Source organism: Caloenas nicobarica, chromosome 11 (assembly GCF_036013445.1).
Source record: "Caloenas nicobarica isolate bCalNic1 chromosome 11, bCalNic1.hap1, whole genome shotgun sequence".
NCBI lineage: Eukaryota > Metazoa > Chordata > Aves > Columbiformes > Columbidae > Caloenas > Caloenas nicobarica.
The window spans coordinates 12,592,432-12,612,776 of NC_088255.1; positions in this window are offsets into that span (position 1 = coordinate 12,592,432).

The window sequence follows — 20,345 nt, forward strand, 5'->3', positions numbered from 1 at the left end:
ATGGGATGTGAGACCCATATGAGCGCAGGCACTGACAGCACCGAGGACTTTGGCACCAGTCTCCCAGCGATGCTTTTAACTTTGTTCTCCTCAAGCCCAGTTCCAGGAACTGGCCGTGCCTGCACCAGGCAGGCTCCAGGTCTGGGAGCAGCACGAAAAATAAACCACAGCCTTTTAGTAGAGAAGAAGTAATTGTAGCTTCAAATTGAAAGCAAACTATATGTTTACATAAACCTCTTGTTTTTAAGCCAAGCCTGTGATTCAAGGGGAGGGTCTGGGTTAGTGAGAGTGAAAGCAGATACTTTCCTGTCTCGTCTGAGCTCCTGGGTTCATCCGTCCAGTAAACACACCATGGGAGGCTGGCTCATCCTATGCTCACATCTCTTGCAGCCTGCCATAGAATGGGTAGTAGTGATCTCATCCCCATCAGCAATGTCTCCGAAAGTGCACTGTCCCCTCTTTTTCCGTCGTTGGATTTACACACGGTGCAAAGTTGCTGGAAGCAGAAAGGATGTGCATGAAGTGAGAAGTCCCAGGAGCCCTCTGGGCTCTGTGGCCATGAACACGGGAGGCTCCATCTAATGCCCCTCATTCGTAGTCTTTGCACTGCTCTCTTCAATGATTTGGGGGGCTCAGACATTAGTTATGTTGTTTCCAGCACGCAAAGTGGGTTACTAAGGAACACAGAGAAAAAAATCAAAACAGAAATGTTTTGCATCACTGTTTCCCTGTATGCCTATACCAAAATTATTGCTGTAGAGGAGCTGGTGCTCCTCAGGCTTGGTTGTGGAGCTGGTGAAGGGCTGGCAGGAACAGGTGGCAGGGAGGATGTGGACGGGGTGTCAGAAAGTCCTTTGGCTGGTGGAGCCAGGGAGTGTTGAATGGGTGACCTGGAGAGACAGCAGGAGCATCTCTGCGGAGGAGCAAGCTGGAAAATCAGCTGCCATGGAGGGTCCTCCAGGACCTGGTCCTGCCTCAGGGCATGGCACTGGCTGCCTCATCCCCCCATGTCCCTTCCAGCCCTCCAGCTCTGAGTTTCTGCACTGTAAATGCTGCTGACACTCCCATATGGCAGCAACCATTACCCTGCGCTAAATCGCGGGCAGCAGCACTTGTCTTGCCTGGAAAGTGGCTCCTGCAGCAACGTCCTGCTCTCCCCACACAACCGCCTTCACTTGGGCAGTCTGTCTCCATCAACAGAGTTAGGAAACTGTAAACCCCTACAAACTGTATATTCCCAGGGAGGACAAGCACAGTGTTTTGGGCGGGAGGAGGTGTCGGTTTTGTAGGAAGGGCTGGGATGCTGCCTGCACGGGGGGCTCTCAGCCCTTTGCAGCGTAGCCAGGGACAAGTGGCTTCACATGAGCCTCTTGCTTCCACTGGCAGCTTGGGAGGCTTGGGTGAAACCACAAATTTGCATCTTACAGCAAAACTGCGCAGGGTTGTGCCCTCCCGTGGTGGGGACCCTTGGGGCTCTCTGGGGGACGCCTCGGCGTGTGGAGGCTGCACCAGCTCCCAGATGGGCACAGGACCAAGGGGATGGTGTCTGACCTGGTGTGGTCCACAGAGACGTGGAGGTGGGAGCTGGGGATGTGGCTGGCAAGGATGCTGGCGTTTTTAAGACAAATTTGAACCACCTTGACTGACATGTACTTTGCCTCTCTATACAATGCAATTGATTTAAAATTTGATGCATGTTTAAGCAGCACTTAATCAGAAGGGCCAAATGTTAATACTGTATAATTTATTTCATCGTAGTTAATTTTCAAGCAACACACTGACAGAGAATAATTTTCCATCTCTCTGTATCACTTGTGCAACAGGAGCAGCAGCAGCATTGCCACAGATATTGCAAGTATCTTCTTACATTTTATTCAATCGAGTTCATTTTTGTCTCTTTAATCATAACACTATAAAAACAAGATGATATCACCACTGGTAATTATGTAACAAGCCACTGGGCAAGAAAGAGCACATTTAAAGTTGTGGTATAAGCAAAGGATATTTGGGGGAATTAACGACCTTGAGTATTGAAGCTGAGAGTGAAACACATGTATGGGGTTACAATGCATTTAAAATACAGGAGGGAAATAATAAATCAGATGAATAGTTGTAAGGAAATTGAAAACTGTGGAGAGTAACAAAACTACATGGAGATTGAAGGACTTATGCCTGTTGCTAAGAATGGTAATGAGAATATGCAATTTGAATAGGTCTAAACTGCCCTTGAAATATCGTTATAACTTATTTGAAAAGGCATTTACCATTTGTATGATTTTCCCAAAAGTAATACATTTCCTTGCATCTTTCTTCATTCAAAGTATCAGAAATATGTCTGAAATAAACCCATATTGGAGTTGAAAATAACATAACGTTTCAGGAAATAAAATCAAAAGCATTTTTTTAATCTGTAGGGCTTCCATGGGAAAGTATCGCAGTGTAGAGACACAGTAGCAGCATCCAGGTTAATTTTATTTTCTTTTCTTTCTCCTATAAATAATTGACCAAAGGAAATGAAAAGCACTGGTCACTCTACAAAGTGAACCATCGCAGCAGTGCTTTGCAGAACATCAAAATTCTGAGTAGTAACTTTGTTAGTGCTACTTATATCTCTCTTTATCGCAGTTAGCTGGGATCAAGTGCCTGGGCACATGAACTGCTCTATCTGCTGCTATTGCCCAGGGTGGGTGTCAGTGCCGTAACTGGGAACGCTGGGGAGGCAGCGGGGAAGCCAAAGAGATGAAGTGATTTAGGACTCAATCCAGAGGTTATCTAAGTCATGGGGAGCCATCACATGAGCTCCCACAACCTTCACAAAGACACAGCCCTTTGACTGTAACCACATCTGAGCAAGTGCAACAGGCATTACTTAATAATCTTCAGCAGAGAAACAGAAGCAGAAATTTTCTCTGAAAGTATGTGCCAATCTCCCAAATACTATTTTCGGCAAAAAGGCCACTTGACAGCTACTACCACTGCAGACAGAAGAGGAAAATGAAGTCTTCCTCACCTCTCAGTACAACAGTGCAACAAGTTCTGGTAAATGGCTCTGAAATAGGGGCTCTGGCTTGCTCCATGGTTTGCTCCTTTTATAAATAACGGTTACGTTTTGATCATTCTCGAACCCATGTTGTAAGCACTTTCCAGACAAGGATAGCTGTGTCTTAGAGATTGCTGCAAGTCATCCACAGGAGAGTGGTAGAGTTTATTTTTAAAGGTGGCTGCAAGCAACATTTTAATGATGAAAACTTCTTAAGAAGGCCCTGGTGTTTTTAATGCAGCCTCTCCAACAAGGTCCCGTATGGACGGTTACTATAGTGGAAGATGTTACCTGTTCCAAAGAAGGCACAGGTTGCTTCTTTTTAACCACTATTCGTCTTTGTATGTGTAAAGCCCACACTTTCAACTGGCTATGAAGAGGCAGAGGACCAGAAGAGAAAGTAGAAATAAAGGCAGACAGAGACACATTTGCTACCGTCCAAACAGGTGGCATTTTTTTTCTTGCTTCTTAAAGATTCAATGCACAAAAGTCAGGAAAATCAAACTTATGGTTCCCCCAACAGCTGTAACTCTGCTCCTGGCAGAGAAAGAGCAAGACATAAATATAACCTCATACCCAGCAGTACATGCGACATATATGCAAGGAGGTAAGTTATGGGTGCTACGGGAACCATGATTTTGAATGTCCTGACTTGTGAGTTTAAATTCTCAAGTCCAATATTCTGGGTAGTTTCTTTCTTTCCTTTTTGCACCCTGTAGTTATAAAACGTATTACAGCCCTCGCTGTCCTTATACTGACAGAGCAATTTGGATCCTGCAAGCAGCTGAAGACTCTGTTCTTTATGAGACGGTGATCACAGTTATTATCCACAGGTTCTCAAGGTTGGATCTGGCTTTCCTTGGATCACGACCTTTATGCTGATCTGTGCCATTTGCGTCTCAAATGAAAGATGAGACAGAGCAGCACGTGTCATTAGTAACCTGCATGGGAGCCCTTGATGGCAGTCAGCACTCGCTGCCCGTCCGTGTGTGTGTGCTGCGCCTGAACCAACCCACGTGTGGGCACATGTGCGGAGGTGACAGCCCTCCATCAGCTGGATGCCTACATGGCAGTGAAGCAAAAGGCATAAATGAGAGATCACCATGCCTGTTTGCTTCAAATTTCAGCACATGTACCTTCAGCAGGGCAGAACTGGCTTTAGTTATGACCTGGAATTTTGCTCTGTCATCTTCATGACAATAAATTTGCACATCTCGTTTAAACTCCTACTTTATTTTCCCAGATGAGGCTTTCAGACATTTGGAAGATTTTCACTAAATGTCATTTAAAGAGAAAGTTTGCTGTGCTTTGCATTTTAAGTGGACTTGATATCTCAAGGAGTATGTATTAAAGACTGTCCGTAAATTCCTCGAATAGCTACCCTGTTATCTTATTAGTGATGCTAATCTACCATTAAAATAATTTCCACAGAAATTTCCATTTAAAAAACTAATATAAAATAATGATTGCATGGCTGTCCATTAAAATAAATTTATTAAACTGTTGGGAAAACTTTTCAGCCCTGGGTACAAAATCTGGTCTCCCTTCCAGCTGTGGGCATCTCACACTGAGAAGGGCAATGGGAGGAGGATGAAATCCAAAAAAGAGGCTGCTGAACAGCTGGGATGTAAGTAGGATTTTGCAGACCTGTTTTGGCAGCCCCTTGTACACAAGCCATTATCCTGACCGCACAGTAGGTGTATATATACGAAGGCAGGATACAACCCTAAATACCTCAATCATTTCCTTCTGCTGTTGTTCAGATTACCAGGTGAGCCTCTCCCATGGATAACTAGATATTTTCTGGTTGTGGATGTAAAACCCAAGTTCATATTGGATCTAAGGAGATGTCTGTGTTATTCTATCCTTTAAAGTTTGTCTTTTTGAGTCTTGTTTCTGTTTCCAGGACTGCTTCAACCACCTTCCTGCTGCATACCCACTTTTAGCCAGAGCCAAGTAGAGGTTACAGAACTTTTGCTTTGGTGCACGTTTGGAAAAAAATTAAGTTTCAGTTGAAGCTGAAAGCTCTTTAATTACATTAAAATTCATTGCCAAGAAGATCAGATCCACATGTGTAAGTGCTTTGCTGAATAGAGAGAGGTTCAGATGTGCTCTTAAAGGCTCTGTGGATTTGCAAGCAGAGTTTGTAAAGTTGAGCTTGTGCTATATCACTATGTTAAAGATACAACCAAGTGATGGGCCACCTCTATATGTTGTGCCCGACTGCAAATCTTCAGTGCTGACCTCCACGAATATTTAACCATACCAGACTACTGAAGGCCTATGTAAAAAGGAATAATGCTGTGTAAATAAGCTCCATCTGCCTTTTTTTGCAATACTTTGCACAAATTTAACATGCAAGTCAAGTGTCACAGTAGCTGCTAGAAATATGTAATGCTGACAGTATTTGGTAATAAAATAATAATCTCTGCATATATCTCTGATGGAAAGAGATTCACACCCTTTTGAATCCCTAATTGTGTGCCACACTACATTAGAGACAGATAGTTCATTGTCTCCTCCTTTCAGAGACAGAAAATTCAGGGCAATATGCAAGACGTTCCAGAAATAAGCTGGTTTAATGAAGCAGCAAATTAGACCCTTCTATCTCTTTATTTAACATGTAGTCCCTTGAATTTACCAGAGTTCATTACAGAGGTGCAAAATATAAAAGAAGCCGCAAAATTCATTTCTGATTAGAGCTAACGATTTTGAAAATGGCTTTTCATATTTTTATAGATAACAGCTATTATTTGTTATTAAATTTATGTCACGTTTGCTCTAATGAAATTATATTCTCTCCTTTCCGTTGTTTCTATTGTTTATGGTTTGGGTTTTATAAAAGGAAGAATCATAAAGGTGCTATATGTTTCTCGCCAACTACGGTGTCTTTGACGTGGCTTCTGATAGCTTACTCCTGTGACTCATGTCAGCAGAATGATTTTAAAATTTCCTTCCCAGTTTAATCCTTCTATAACACTTGACAGACAACGAACCCAAGTAAATTAACTGATATCCTTTTTGCCCATAATTTCAGTTTCAGACACAGACTGAGTAATGGACTTGAGGCTGTAAATTTAAGGGAGAAAAAAAAAAAACACCTAACAAAACACCAACAACATTTAACCAGCAAAATAAAAACAATAAGAGCTCCTCTTTCCGTGGTTTGCTCTCCATCCTGCTCCTGGCAGGTAAATAGGTGTAAACTGGAGGAGGTTTACATCCACCCCTGCTGCACATCCCAGCAAAGCCCTGAAAGCACCAATCAGGGCTGAAATGAGGAAATTGGGGGATGGCGACATTAATTTTGCTGTCGTTTGTCAAATGTTGTCACGTGTGGGGGTAGAGGAGTTCATGTCGAGCAGCTGGAGGTAGAACAGGGACCTCTTGGGAGTCCCCTTCCAGAGCGCAAAGAGCTCCTGGTCCTGAGCCTGCCCTGGGCTGCTCTCCCCAAAGGATCTGATTCCAGGTGCAGCTCCCACCCCTGTCTGATCCCTTCCAGGCTTCACAGGGCCCTCAGGAATGAGGATCTGCAGTGGTGGCCCTGGAGAGACCTGGTGCTCCTGGAGGTCCAAACCAACAGCCCTTCCCCCTTGCTGTGTCCAAAGGAGCTGTTGCCTCTCTTCCCACCCTCCTGTCCTACCCCACAACAGGTTTTCTGATTGTGTGGGCTTTGTCCTAGGTACCAGAACAGCTTTCTGAAGGAGGGTTTGTGTCTTGGTATGAGTTTGATAAAGTGATTTTAAAATGCTTAATAATAATCAGAGGTGCTTAAAAGAATGTATTGTCAGCCCGTTAGTTCACTTACCCACATAATACAATTTCTCTGCTTTCTTTAATATTTGTATTTATTACTAATAGTTAATGGTCCTTATTCTGGAATAACAGACATGGAGTCACTGTTTCTGACGTAGGATGTTAAGTGAACTGCTTGTGTTATTTTTGAAAAGGATCTCTTGTAATGTTATTTATAATGACTAATGTTACTTTGCTCTTTCTTTCCAGCCTCTCTCTTGTTGCAGTGTTTCTTCTCGTTCTTCTTAATGTGATGAAACCCGAGTATGAATGGGAAACGTTCATTTGTAATGTGGCCGGTCCTGTGGTGTCAAGTCGAGAAAGTTTGTGGTTATTATTTCCTCCTATGGGGAGTTTGTGGATGACCATTTCAACTTTGAGAGAAACAATTTCTTTGGCAGACTGTGTGCAGTCTCTGGGCAACTGAGCCCAGAATTTCCCCAAGTTTATCCTGTTAACCGGCAGTGCCCTGGGTCAGACGGCCCCTCCATCCCCGGGAGATGAGGGATTACAGCATTTATTGTGCAGGCTTGTTTTGGCTGGATTTCTGATGAACTTAGAGATTGGTGCTTGCGCTTCTTTGCTTCTAATTCTCATTGAACAAAGGACACATGAGGCTCCCATACCTGATATGTGACCAAGTGATCTCGCTTGTAAGTTTGTTAAATACACAACTAGAAATCAGCTGTAGCAATCTCCCCACAGAACTCAAGCAACACAAGGAAAAACTCATTATTCAATACCTTATTTCATGCTTTGGAAACAAAAGCAACAACCTTAGCACTTCCTCCTCTTACAGCCATGTGGTTTCTGTCAGTTTTTTCAACTCATAATGAGGTTTTAGTGTTGGAGAGAGATGGTTGTGCTAGAAAGACCGAGAGTGGACCTTTCCGATTAAGAAAAAAAAAAAGTATTGAAGTTCATAGAAAAGCTCCATTTCTGTATGGAAAACAAAGCTAACACCACCTTCGTATAGGTCTTTGGTGTTGCCCCCCAGCTCCAGCTACGTCAGGAATATGTTTGTGGAAAATCTAGGAGATCTTACTGAGTAAACTTGCCAGTGATTTGCTTTACGCCAAAAGAAACGTCATCCCATGGATGCTTGCATCAGCCTTGGTTAACTAACGGATTAGGTTGGGCTGGAGACGCTGGGAACACACAGCTATTCTCCTTCCCTGCGTCACTGGGCAGAATTGCTGTTGCCAACAGGCCAGCAGAGAGAAAGGCTTTTTTCAGAGTGATTGGTATCATGTCGCAAAGTGAAAAGAGAAAAAAACCTCCGTGGCTGTGCATCTCCTGCAGTAGATTATATCTGAAGGCAGGAGTGCAGTAAAAGTATGTTTTCTGCTAATAAACTGAGCAAAAGTGACAGGGAAGTCAGTGCAACATGGAGCATGCACCTTACTTTCTGCCATTTTCCTGATGATCTTGTCTTACCCAAGGCATTTTGCAGATGGGTGCAGTTATCTCTTATTCCTGCTAAGGATGCAAAGTGAAATACAAATTTTTGAAAGGTTAGGCTGCTGTTAAGCTGTAATTACTCACGGACATTGCTGCTATGGAGGAATATAGTAGTAGTAATAAATATTTGAGTTTATTATACAGCAATCTTAAAAATAACTTGATTTTAAAAAAAAAACTATTTAGAGAACTTCAAAATGTGGATTAGTTTCTCTCAGGTATGACTAGACACTCTGTCAGGAAGGGCTGGTATGTGGCTTGAGGTGCAGAGATGGTCGTGTGCTGTACTGTATCCACCGTGCAGCATTCCACAGCCCAGATCCAGGTCTGCTCCTGCCTGTATGCGACCCAGCGCCGAAGGCAGTGGTTTTTCTTGCCGCAGTCCAGCCTCTGAAAGGACCAGTACCCTCATGCCCTGATCTCTGCAGCTCAGCAAGCCAGAGCATCCTACCCACTGCCTTACTGATCCCATCCTGGCCATTAGAGAGAAGCACCAGCCATAGAGATTGGGACCGAAAATACCAGTGTGCAAATTGCAGTAGCAGTGGTTCAGTACTCTGCTTTTAATTTAGCTGCTTCGGCCACTATTAAAACACCACAAGGACTGAGGCAGGAGCACGCAAATACCTCGGGGCTTGCTGGCTCCTGGCGCTGTGCTGCTGAGCGATGCCTGCCCTGGGTTGCTGCAGGACTGAGCTTGTGGTTCATGTCAGCCTAGGGCTGGCCTGTACAGCCTCACAGGAACCACCATCAAAGCTCAGCCATGTGCTTTAAAATGATTAATTTCCACACTAATATACCCCTCATGAATACACCCAGGGCTCTAATCTTAATAAATCACATAAAATGTTATGCCCTTTGGAAACGCAAATACAACCCAAGTAATTAGGAGCTGCTTTCTTTTTTTCCTTGACGTCCAGCTCTGCCTATTGATTTGCTGTCTCTACACGCAGATTTTCCTAACACACCTTTGCCTTTGGAACCATTGCAGACGGCCAAGTGAGCTCTGACGCTGAGGCCACCTGCTGCTCCCGAAGCACCAGCGTGTGTCTGGAAGTGTTGAAGCAGATGCTGGAGGTACAAAGTGGAGACGACAATTACTCCCTCATTTCCCAAAGGAGCATACGAGAGAGGCCACTGACCCAAGCCTAATGCTGCCCTGAGAATAACCCCAAAGGGGAGAAATACCATTGGCTAGGACTGCGGAATGAGGCATCCTTCCCTTGAGGACTTAGGGGTGTGGGTGGGTAGCAGCTGGAAGTGGGGACATGGACTAGCTTGGGTCCCCCAGCACTGAGCAAAGAGCTGTGGTGTGGCCCAGCGAGGCACTGGGACAGCCCTGTTCTCCCCTCCGGGACCTCCACGGAGTAGCCCAGCCTTTGAAGCTGCAATGGTTGGGGCTGACGCTGGGGGAAAGAACTGAGGATTTGGTTTGTTCTTCTTCAAAGGCTTTATTCCTCTGACAGCTAAGCTGGAGTCAAACCCAACTGTCCGCTGAATCCAGCCCTTTTATTTTTCCCTCTTTAAGTTTTGAGTTTGCACTTTACATACAGTAAGGGCAGGCTTAAGCTTGACTGTCAGAATAAAAGCCTTTTCTTTTTATATCACTTTCTCGCCACAGTTCAAAACACCTCCAGCCCAACTGATGTCAACTTCAAAGGCTTTCCAGCACTGCAGCCACAGCTTTTGCCTTCTGCAGCCTATTTCGATGTCTCTCGACGGCCTGCGGATCTGAGGATGATCTGTGGGGTTTCAGTTGTTTAAATGAGAGCTGTCAGGGTGCAGCAAAGACGGGGGCTGTAGATAACAACCAGCCATGCTCACCCCGCATCCAGCAGGCTGGGAACTGTGGCAGGAAAGCTGAGGTGAAGGGAGCTGGTGTTTCTTACACAGGGGGATTGCTTTGTCCTGCTACTGAGGGAGTTGTGATGAATTTGTCCTTGTACATAGAAACCTCAAGAGCTTTTCCAGTTTATGTTGGATTAGAGGAAGAAGCATAAACAACCAGAGCCATCCCAAGGCCAAAAGAAAGCCCCAGCTCTCAAGGGAAGGGGAGCTGATTCCTGGATGCTGTTGGTTGAACTCAAGTCAGGGTTGGCTGTGGCTTCGGCAAAGCTTTCTCTTCCCATCCGCGTTCTGGGCAGCTTTTCTGGTAGAGGAAGTTGTTTAAGATGCTGATAAAGATGATAATGCATGGAGTGCTTTCTTTAAGTTCCTGATTTATTGAAACACACACTTTGTTTTCCCCTAGGTTGTGTTTAATGTTAAGCAAAGAGTACTATTCATTTGGAGAAAATTATGTGCCTGATTGAATGTGTTGCTTAATTTAGCCTTATTTTCAACAGAATATCCTGTTTATGCAGTTAAGGAGAAGTAAAATCCATGCCCATAAAAATTGCTCCTGTTTTTTTAAAAATCCATGCAAATTGCTGGCCATGTCACACCAAGCTGTAATCAGGAAGGCCAGAACAAGGAGCAGACATGAGGAAGTTTCAGCTACTAACATTCAGGCACACAGGAGAATGAAGCGGCAGGAAAAGGTCAGCATAGGCTAACAGTTATGCATTTTCTTCAATGGAAGATACACTCCTCTATCTTTTCTCCTAGGCAATTATCGTAATTATGTGAACAAGCCATTTAGCAGATTTCTGACTGAACAAGCTATCAGCATTGGCTACGAGAGGTAAGTCACTTGACATTATGCCAGTTAAACACAAAGCACTTGCTGCTTAAAATGTCATCTCAGACAAGGCAATGAAATGAGCTGGAACTGTCCCAGCTCCGACTATTAACCTTGGCAGGATGAAGTGTGTAAGGACACCACAACAGCAGATGTGGAGGGGAACTGAAATAGGTAGAAGAGAAAAGGTTTTACTTGGGGATTTAAATACTTGAGCAGTCCATTGAGAACTGATTCGTTCCCACTCTTCACCACGTTCAGCGATACAAAACTAAGGGATTGCTAGTTACATCACTCGCTGGAATTTAGAGTAAACTGAAGGAAACATTTCATCATCTGTAGTGTAATCGCTCTGCCTTGCCAGAGGAAGTTGAGTAACTGGGTTTAGAAAGAGCTGGATTTAGAAAGAGCTGGAGCGGTACCTGCCTGTTCCGCTCTTGATGCATCCGACAGATCTAAAGACAGTTGGTTGTTCATGTAACTGTACGTTGAGGGACCTCAAGCAGATGTCCCAATGCTTCTCAGAACAGAACCTTTGAACCTCCAGCACTGCAGGACAACCCTGGCCAGGCAATGACAGTCATAAGAAAGGCCATTTCTGATTTATTCATGGAGCTGCTACCGGGAGTGATCAAGGGGAGAAGATTTGCTTTAGGAAACGGTGCTGTTCCTCAGAGAGCAAGTAATGGACTGAGCTTAGGAAACCATGTTTAACTGCTTTCCCGCTGCTGTCATGTCACTGAAATGTATTGGTCACTGAGGAATTCCTAAATTAGATGTGCCATGATTGGAATTAATAGCAATGGAAAAGAAACAGCACTCTTCAAAATATGAATTATAGCTCTCTGAAAGAAGCAACCTGCTGGTTATATACAGCCCTGAAACCCATGAAGTTGGCTGTAGGTCATCTTCGGACTCAGCAGTTTTTGCATTAGGCTTTACTTAAAGACCAGGAGTGTTTTGAATATTCAGGGTGATTTTTGTATTTTCAAGCCCTGTTTTCAAAAAATAGCAGTGTACTGGGAAGGGACTTGCTATATAGTACTCAAAAATCCAGCCTTTAGGCTGAGAGACTGGAGACTGCTCTTGGTCAAACAGCCAGTCCTTCTCTGGGAGCAAAAGCCCACTTATCCTAATGATCCCACCGCATTGTTTGAAAACTTGGGTTTGCAAGTCTAGTTGCTTGCCTTGTTTCCAGCAGGGTTTCATCAGCTGGTATTACCCCAGCACAGGGTTAGAACAGATCTATTGAGCCTAAGTGTATTGTCAAGGCAACAAGAAACAACTTTAATGTCTTATTCAGTCCACCACAACCATGTTACCCTCGGGTAAAGCTGTTTCTGTGGGACTCTGGTCACAGGCGGGACAGGAGATGTTGGCTTTTGGGGAAGAGAGTGGCATGGAATATGTCATTGCCATGTGTCCCTTGGCTGGCTTTGCTGTTTTGGTATAGTCAGTAAAAGGGGAATGTGCACTGTGTGACCCTTGGCAGTAAAAGAGGTGGTGCAGGTCCCCGTGCTCAGCATGTGGACATTGGCTGAACAAGGTTGGTCTGGGAGAGACAGACAGATGAGTCCACCTGGGTGTACGCAGCCCGAACCCCTGGGCCATGCCTGAGGAGACCCAGGAGACAGAATTAAGACAATATGCAGCACTGGGCAAAGTGGTTTTGAGATGACAGAGCTGCTGCTGAGGGTGCTGCCAGGCTGTGTGGCTGAGCACAGGCAAACTCTGCCACGCTCCTTTTTGCTGTTTACTTACCCTCTTCCTCCTTGAGCCATCCTCATCCTCCTCTCCCTCCATTCCTCCCCATCTGTGGTAGGGACTTCTACCCAGAAAACGAGCTGTTTGGAGGACAAAACGCATCTTTGCAGTGCTCAGCTAACCACTGAGGCAGGCAGCCAACACCAGCCCGCATTGCTGGGGATTTGGTTTTGTTTGATCTTTACCATAAAAGCAACCAACTTGAATTCCTGAAATAATTAGCTGCCCTTTGCTCTAGTGGCTCTTCAAAAGTGAGCTGGCAGAAGAACAGAGCTTGAGAGTAGGAGGGCGAGGTGGATAATTCGTCCTTTGTAGCCGCTTGTCTTCAGGAGGTGATGCAGCAGGTCATGATCTTCCCTCGAAAGCCAGGGCTTGGAGGGCATGTTGAGCTGCAGAGGCAGCCAGGGCTTCCCTGCCTGCCTCCTGCCCACAGCCACCTCCTGCCCTGACCCTGGGGTCTGCATGAACCTCTCGGTCAGACTAACGCATCCAAGCCAGCAGTCGCAGGGTTTGCAGGGCTGCAGCCCAAGGCACTGCCCTCACTTGCATGTGCAGGACTCACCCTGGGGACTGCTGTTTGTCAGGGTCCTCCATATTCAGCTAAAAAATAAAACCAAAATGCTGACTTAATGGGCTTTTCCTAAGAATAGCCCAAATAGATCTGAGCTCCACATTAGCATTTTATTTTCTGCATCCCAAGAAAAAAAAAAAGCTGCCATCACCACCACCAAGCCAGGGGTGGGGTTCTTTTTCTTTTCCAGTCCAGAGTTGTTCTTTAATGTGGGCATGTGAAGTTAAATGTTTGCCAGTTATCACCCTATATCTGGTTGTACCCCAGCCACAGCTAAAGTAATTCAGGAGAATGTGATTTACTAAGTGCTTTGGGATTCTCAGAAATGTAAGTCACTAGAGAGACATTATAATTTTCTAAGTTCATACTTAAGGGAGTAGTAAGTCAAGTTTCCATGTTGGAGGTGGCTCTGGTGAGAAGGGAAGCATTTTTCAGCCATCCCCACAGGATTTTTAATGCATGCTTTTTGCTAACATGCTATTTCACTGGAATTTTCACCTTTCTGAGCAATCACACATACAGATGAAAAGGAGGAAAAGGAATTTAGTGGTACTTCAGGCCCGGGATGCACCTTGGCTATGCTGTGCTGGGAATACCCACTTTTTAATGGCAGTGACGCTGAAAGATGAAGCAGCACAAAGCACAGGAGAGAGAGAAAAAGACAGAAATGAGAAAAATGGGAGAATAAGAGGGGAAAAAAAAAAGAGGAAAAATAATTTTAAAAAAACAAACTACATCTCATGGGGGTCCTAAAAGCCAAGACAGATCAGAAAGTGGATGAGATCCTTCTCTGTAAGTGTGCTCCATGTTTCTACCTTGGATGACCAATGTCCAGAGCAGCTTGGAAGGCTGGAGAGCCACAAAGGTGCTAATCCCCATTAGCAGTGATGAGTGCCACATCCAGCGGGATGTACGGAAACATGATCCCACCTACACTATTGCCTCTAATTCCCTCCCTGCAGATCATACCCCTACATGCTGTCATACACCTCAGACCTACCAAAATACCTCATTTTAACAGGAGAAAAGCTACAACCACCACATGCTTCAAGAAGACAGCGGGACAAAATGAAAGTGCAGGACAAGAGATTTTAGGGGTGAAATTCCCAGTGGATTCTGGGAATTTGGAACACCCAGGATGTAAAAACCAAACAATTAACTGCTGTTTCTGGGTGTAATTCTCTCCTGATGTGCAGGCACCAGGGTGGACTGCAGGCATGGATCCACTGACAGGGGACAGAACTGTCAGGGACCAGAGGGACCCTTGAGGGCCCTGGCAGGGAGGAAAGGTGGGCTGGTTCATTTATTACATACAGGCTTACAAAACACATTCAGCATTAGTCTAACCAGCTCCCATTGGAGCATATGATAAATCACCTGTCTGCAGGGGAAGCAGAGCTACGACGACACACTTCTGAATAACTCGCCTGCAGTTCCTGCATTTGGTAGATTTCTGTGGCTATGGAAGCATTTCCATCTCCTTCCCTCATGGTCCAGTAAGTCCCATCTCAATGAAAAATTATTTCACTCAGTAGGCTCAAGCGTGCAGGGAGAGAGCATGGCTTCATCAGCCAGTCCCTTATCCGCAGCTTGCAGCTACTAACCCGTTTTGGTGTGTAAAGGAAAGATGTTTCCTACCAAAAGCAATCAGTAAGAAGAAAAAAGGTTGAAAGAATGTTTCCCTGAAGCCCAGCTAGCTCCCCAAAACAATACTGCATCTTCTCGGTAAAAATTCTACACTTTTTAAAAGACATATCCGAAAATTACAGAAAGGCAATGAGTCCCTGCCCATCACGCAAATCCGCAGTTCCCACTGAATCATTCAGAATTGTGCTGCCCTGGACTTTAAAAACACAGTCACACAGATGTGTAAAAGTCTAAATAAAATCTACATGTGAGTCAAAGGAGTAATTTTTCTAGAACAACTAGAAATTTTAATTTTTGTTTGTATGTCTGCAGTTTTTTCTTGTTCTACTGCTGCCACTGTTTCATGAGTAGACTCTGTAATATTCCATTTCAATCCCTCTGAGCTGATGGGAGAACGTGCACTTCGCAATCAAAATGATTCACGCAGCTACATGATCCAGTGCAGAGTAAGGGAGTAAGAATCCCTAATCTAAAACACTAGCACTTATCTGTTAAACGCTCTTTTTTAACATACTGCAGAACCATCATCTTTTTCCTTACATAAGGTTCTTCATGAACTACTATGACAACGGCAGCACTGAAAAGCAGAGTAATGAGACACAAGGAGCACTAGGAACATACTGCTAGAACAGCAGCTCATTACAACTATTCTTATCTGACCTCAGAAATAAAAGCTCTTTGAGATGCTTTTTTGATGCTGAAGATTTTTGCAAATCTGTTTCATTTTTATTAGTGCATTCACAAGGCTGTTTCTGTTTATATGCTCTAGCTGACGTGGTCTGCAAGAATATGTAACTAAGAATTTAGCTGTGTGGCTAATTGTATGGGGTGAGAATATTCCTGAAATCATGCCAGAGACTTTACAAAGTTTGTTGATCTATTGGAAAAGGCTTGGAGATGAACTACCATAATAATTTGATGGTGACAAAAATGTTGTTTCACAGTAGAGAAAGAGGGCTCAGTGTTAATAGGTATTGTGGAATTTGTTCCCAGCTTATAATTACATGCAGAAGGTGAAAATTCCTGATATTAGAGGACATAATATCATCTGCTGGTCCAAATCAGTGAAATTCAAATAGGAAACAAGGTTTTAAGAGTTGGAGCAGTTTGCTGAGGGAAGTGGTGAATTCTTCATTGTTTTAAGTCAATGCTTGATTTCTCTTGAGGTACGTGCTAGTTTAAAACACAACTTATCACTCTATATTTAGGATTCACTAATGAAAATTATATCTTGATTTAGTAGGAATTCAGATTATAGTGCCTCTTCTAAGCCTAAAATCTGTGTGTCTCTTCAGACTTTTAAAAAATCAGCCTGGCTATTTGATGTCAGAAGAGGCCAGATGTGAGCCTAAGGTGCCACAATCGTGACAGAAGACCGTCATGGCTCACACCGAACTGCGGACAGCAAGCTGTCCCCTTCATGGTAAGTGGTTTCTTTGTTCTTGTACAATGGGCTGCTGTGTGGCCGTGGGTGGCCGTGCTGCTGCTGCTCTCCACGCTGCCTCCTCGCCCCCGGTGGGGCAGGTACCTGCTGACCTCTCCGGATTTCCTACAAGTTCACACAAGCAACAGCCTCACAAGCAACAGCCTCATGGACATCTCTGAAGGCAACTACGAGCATGAGACTTGTGTATAGCAGTCTAAACTACCTTTTATTCTCCGTACGTCACAATTACGCAAACAGCTGTCTATATGATCTAGCGTCATAGCGGTGCGTGCCCAGACTTGCTGAGCCCTTTACACTTCAGATCCCAGCCGGGTTTTACAGTCTCAGTGAGAGTTGCAGGTATGAAGTCTCTGTTTCCCAGCCAGCCTGCTGCTGGTAACTTCTGAAGACACTGGCCAACTTCAGCCGCATCAGAGAAGAGGGGTAGAAGTAATTTACACAAATCTTTGCAACTTTAAAAAAACATAAATGGTAGCTGGGTGAATGCTGGAGACCCAAAGTAATGCCCGTAGAAGTAGAAAGGGCCTCTTCTGCTTTCTATACAATTCCCAAAACAGACAGTGAAAGACTGAGAAGGGTCTCAGGCTGATCGCCTGTGAAAAGGATGATTTGGACTGGTTTCTGTTTCACTGAATATTACTTATTGATAAAGCACAAATGCTGGGTGAGAGAAGGACAGCATCTCAGCCCAGGTTACAGTTTAGAAATTAGGATATTCTTCATGAATTGTGTGTTCAGGTTACTCTAGGCAACTGATTTGAGGTCTTCCACACCTTGGGTGAACTTCCACACGTAGGCTATAAATCTGCATAAGCATCTGATATAGATGAGTATGTTCTTCTTGTATGAGAGTCAGCAAAATTGCACCACTTTGCCGAATTCAGACTGTTGTTGGATACAGTGTGAAAGATTAAACAAATTAGATACTGTCATTATGAAGAGAGTTTTTAGGACAAAAAGTTAATTCTCCTGTTTCACATTATATGCTTTTTCTCATTTCTTTTATGAGAAAATTGTCTCTTTAGATAGCTGATGTATTCATATTCTTAGTCTTCAGAAATCTGTAAATTCTGTAGTGCATTATCACTTGAATAGGCCAAATAATTATTTGAATGCCTACTCATAGACAGTTAGCTTTCAGTAAAATTGAGGCTTTGAGAAGAACCAGAGAGCCCTACCAACTGCACTGAAAGCTAAAAATAGGTATTTCACTCTAGGTTCTTAAAGCAACTGAGGACTTCTGTATGGTTGTTAATGTACTGTGTCAAATCTAAAGTATTGTGACTAATTTGGAGTGATATTTCCTAATTCTGATATTAGAGGTTTTTATGGTAGAAGAAGGTGTTTAGTAGATTTGTGAAGCTGATCTGAAAATGGGGCTTCTTGAGTTCCCTCTTGGGGAGAAACGCAACCCTACGCAAGCACAGCCAAAGCTGCGGCTGCACCCAAGCCTTGCCTACAGGGTGACTACACTGGATCTTACTGCTGGGTGCTTTTAAATGGAAGGAAAAAAGTTCTTCTGAGGTAGATTCATTTACACTGAGATAGTATTGCAGATGTCAGTTTGAAAAGTATCTAAGTGGAGGAATGGAGAAGATATCTGTGTAGTGATAATTTAAGAGGCTGGAAAGCTGCTTCTGCACCAGGTTGGGTTATACACCACAGCTGTCACTCATGTCCTGGGTGAATTCTAGGGCATTTTTGGTATTGTACCAGCAAAGACGGAAAGAAATACTAAGAGGAATGTTACGTGTTTCAGAATTAATTGGTTCAGTAAAAATCCAGTTATGCAAAATTCCTGAAACTAAGAAAAGTAATATGAGGCTATTCTTCAAACTGGATCAAAAGAGTAAAATGACTTCTGCAATTCTGGTGCATTTGTGAGATGGGCAATATGAAGATTTACATTCAAGATACTTCATGGCTTTTCACTGCTTTTGTAGATGAACAGTTTTCTAGGAAGTAATGATACTGACATTTGGAAATTCACCTCCAAAACTTTTTTTAAGAACAGCAACGATTTAACTGGATTTAATTTATTTTGTGTTACAATTTTGTAATCCCCTAAAGGCCACATAGATGTGCAGGATCTCTTCTAATAACAAACTGGTTCTAGTGCAAGTTGGTAGTAGGAATATTTGCATTAGGGTGGATGTTATTAAGTCTATAGCATACCTATTATGATGTACAACACTGACCTTCCAGGCTGATGACTGGCAACCTTCCATAAATGATACATTTTATGTAAAATGGCTTTTACAAGAAATTACTGAGTCTACATAAAACTACACAAAATTCTTACCTCCCCCTTTTTTATTTCCCCTCAATTCTTTAGTGCTGTTGAAGGATCAGGAGGTTTAGAGCTGAAAATGATAATTGTTTTTTTAAGTTCTGGGTACCTGGAGATTATGAAAATAATCATTCATCTTTTAGATTCATTCTTAGTTTCTAGGATACAAATAAAAATTAAAACAAGCTAATCTCGTCATCTGGTTTAAATAGGCGACAGCTCAGGCCAGCTACACGGCTTTACAACAGATAAGGATACGTCCCAGTTATTTGTAATACTTTCATGGCAAAATCGGCTTATCCCAATTTGCTCTTAAAGCATCCTTGGAGTAAAACTATCTACACGGCCAGTATTTGTCATGAGTGCACTTCTACGAAATAACCATAAGCACCCAAAAAGGCCACATTTGTAACGAAAACACCTCCAGACAGACTGACCCCCTGAGGCAATGCTGCTAACGAATCAATTCCACAGCTCCTGGCTGGGACTGAACCAAGCAGGAGTGTGCCAAGACACCCGGTGCGTTATACGCTCCCCTTCAGCTGTGCTTAAACTCATCTCAGCCGAAGAATGAGACCGTTGGAGGACTCATGGCAATGTGGGCTCTGCGAGGGCTCAGCCTTCCTGTTTGGAAAAAGAGAATCTGAAAAACAGGGACCTACATGTGAGAATGAAACACACCGGAGTGGGAGGAAAAGGAAAAAAAAGGGAGTTAGGAGGGAAAGGTAAAAAGAAGTATAAAGAGCTGGCAAAGTAAGGGAAATAGAGATGAAAGGTAAAAAGAGGTATAAAGAGCTGGAAAAGTAAGGGAAATAGAGATGAAAAACAGAGAAGCAGGGAAGGAAACCCTGCACATATTTTCATGTCTGTCACTGGACTCTGGTGTCCTCTCTCCACAGGGGACGGAGGTGACCAAAGGTAGCACCATTAGTTGTTAAACCTTGGTTTGTGTTGAATTTAAGCTGTGTACATCTAGAAAGAGGAGCTCACAGAGACAAGCAGACCATGGCCTGCTGCTAGGGCTGGAAGGAGCTACTGGTGCTCTGCCTCCAAAATGGGGGGCCCTGCTCCCCCTGCCCCTCCTTCCCCCTAGATCTTCAGATGGGACCCAGCCCTGCCGAAGGAGAAAGCTCTTCTTCCCTGCGCCCCTGGGTGCTGCGGGAGCTGGGAGGGCTCAGGCAGGGGCAAGGGTTGCCCATGGCAGTGAGGAGAAGCACAGGCAGGAGGGGGGACATGAGTTCAAAGGGGGTTTGGGCTCCAAAGCACCCTGATTATCAGACAGGTCCATGAAGGAGTGAGGTGAAGAAGTACATGAGCATTACTTTTGGCTCAGCACTGGCAATTCTTGGGCTAAGCGCAGTAAGCAGGAGCTGAGAGCAATCCTTACGGGGCCTGTAAGGTGAATTTGCTTCGATGTTCCTCTACCCGAGACAAGGTGAGGTGCAGCCTGTGTGTCCCCCCACCACAGTCATGCCCACAGCACTGCCGCAGCTCAGCAGTGGCTGGGTCAGGGGCTGCAGGCACTTCTTCATGGAAGGGAGTGGGGGGGAACATCAGGGCTGGGGCTGGCAGGAGAACTGCTGGGTCTGTTGCAGGCCAGGGAGCTTGAGGAGGACAAGCCGAGGGGATGCGTGCACCAGAGCCGAGACT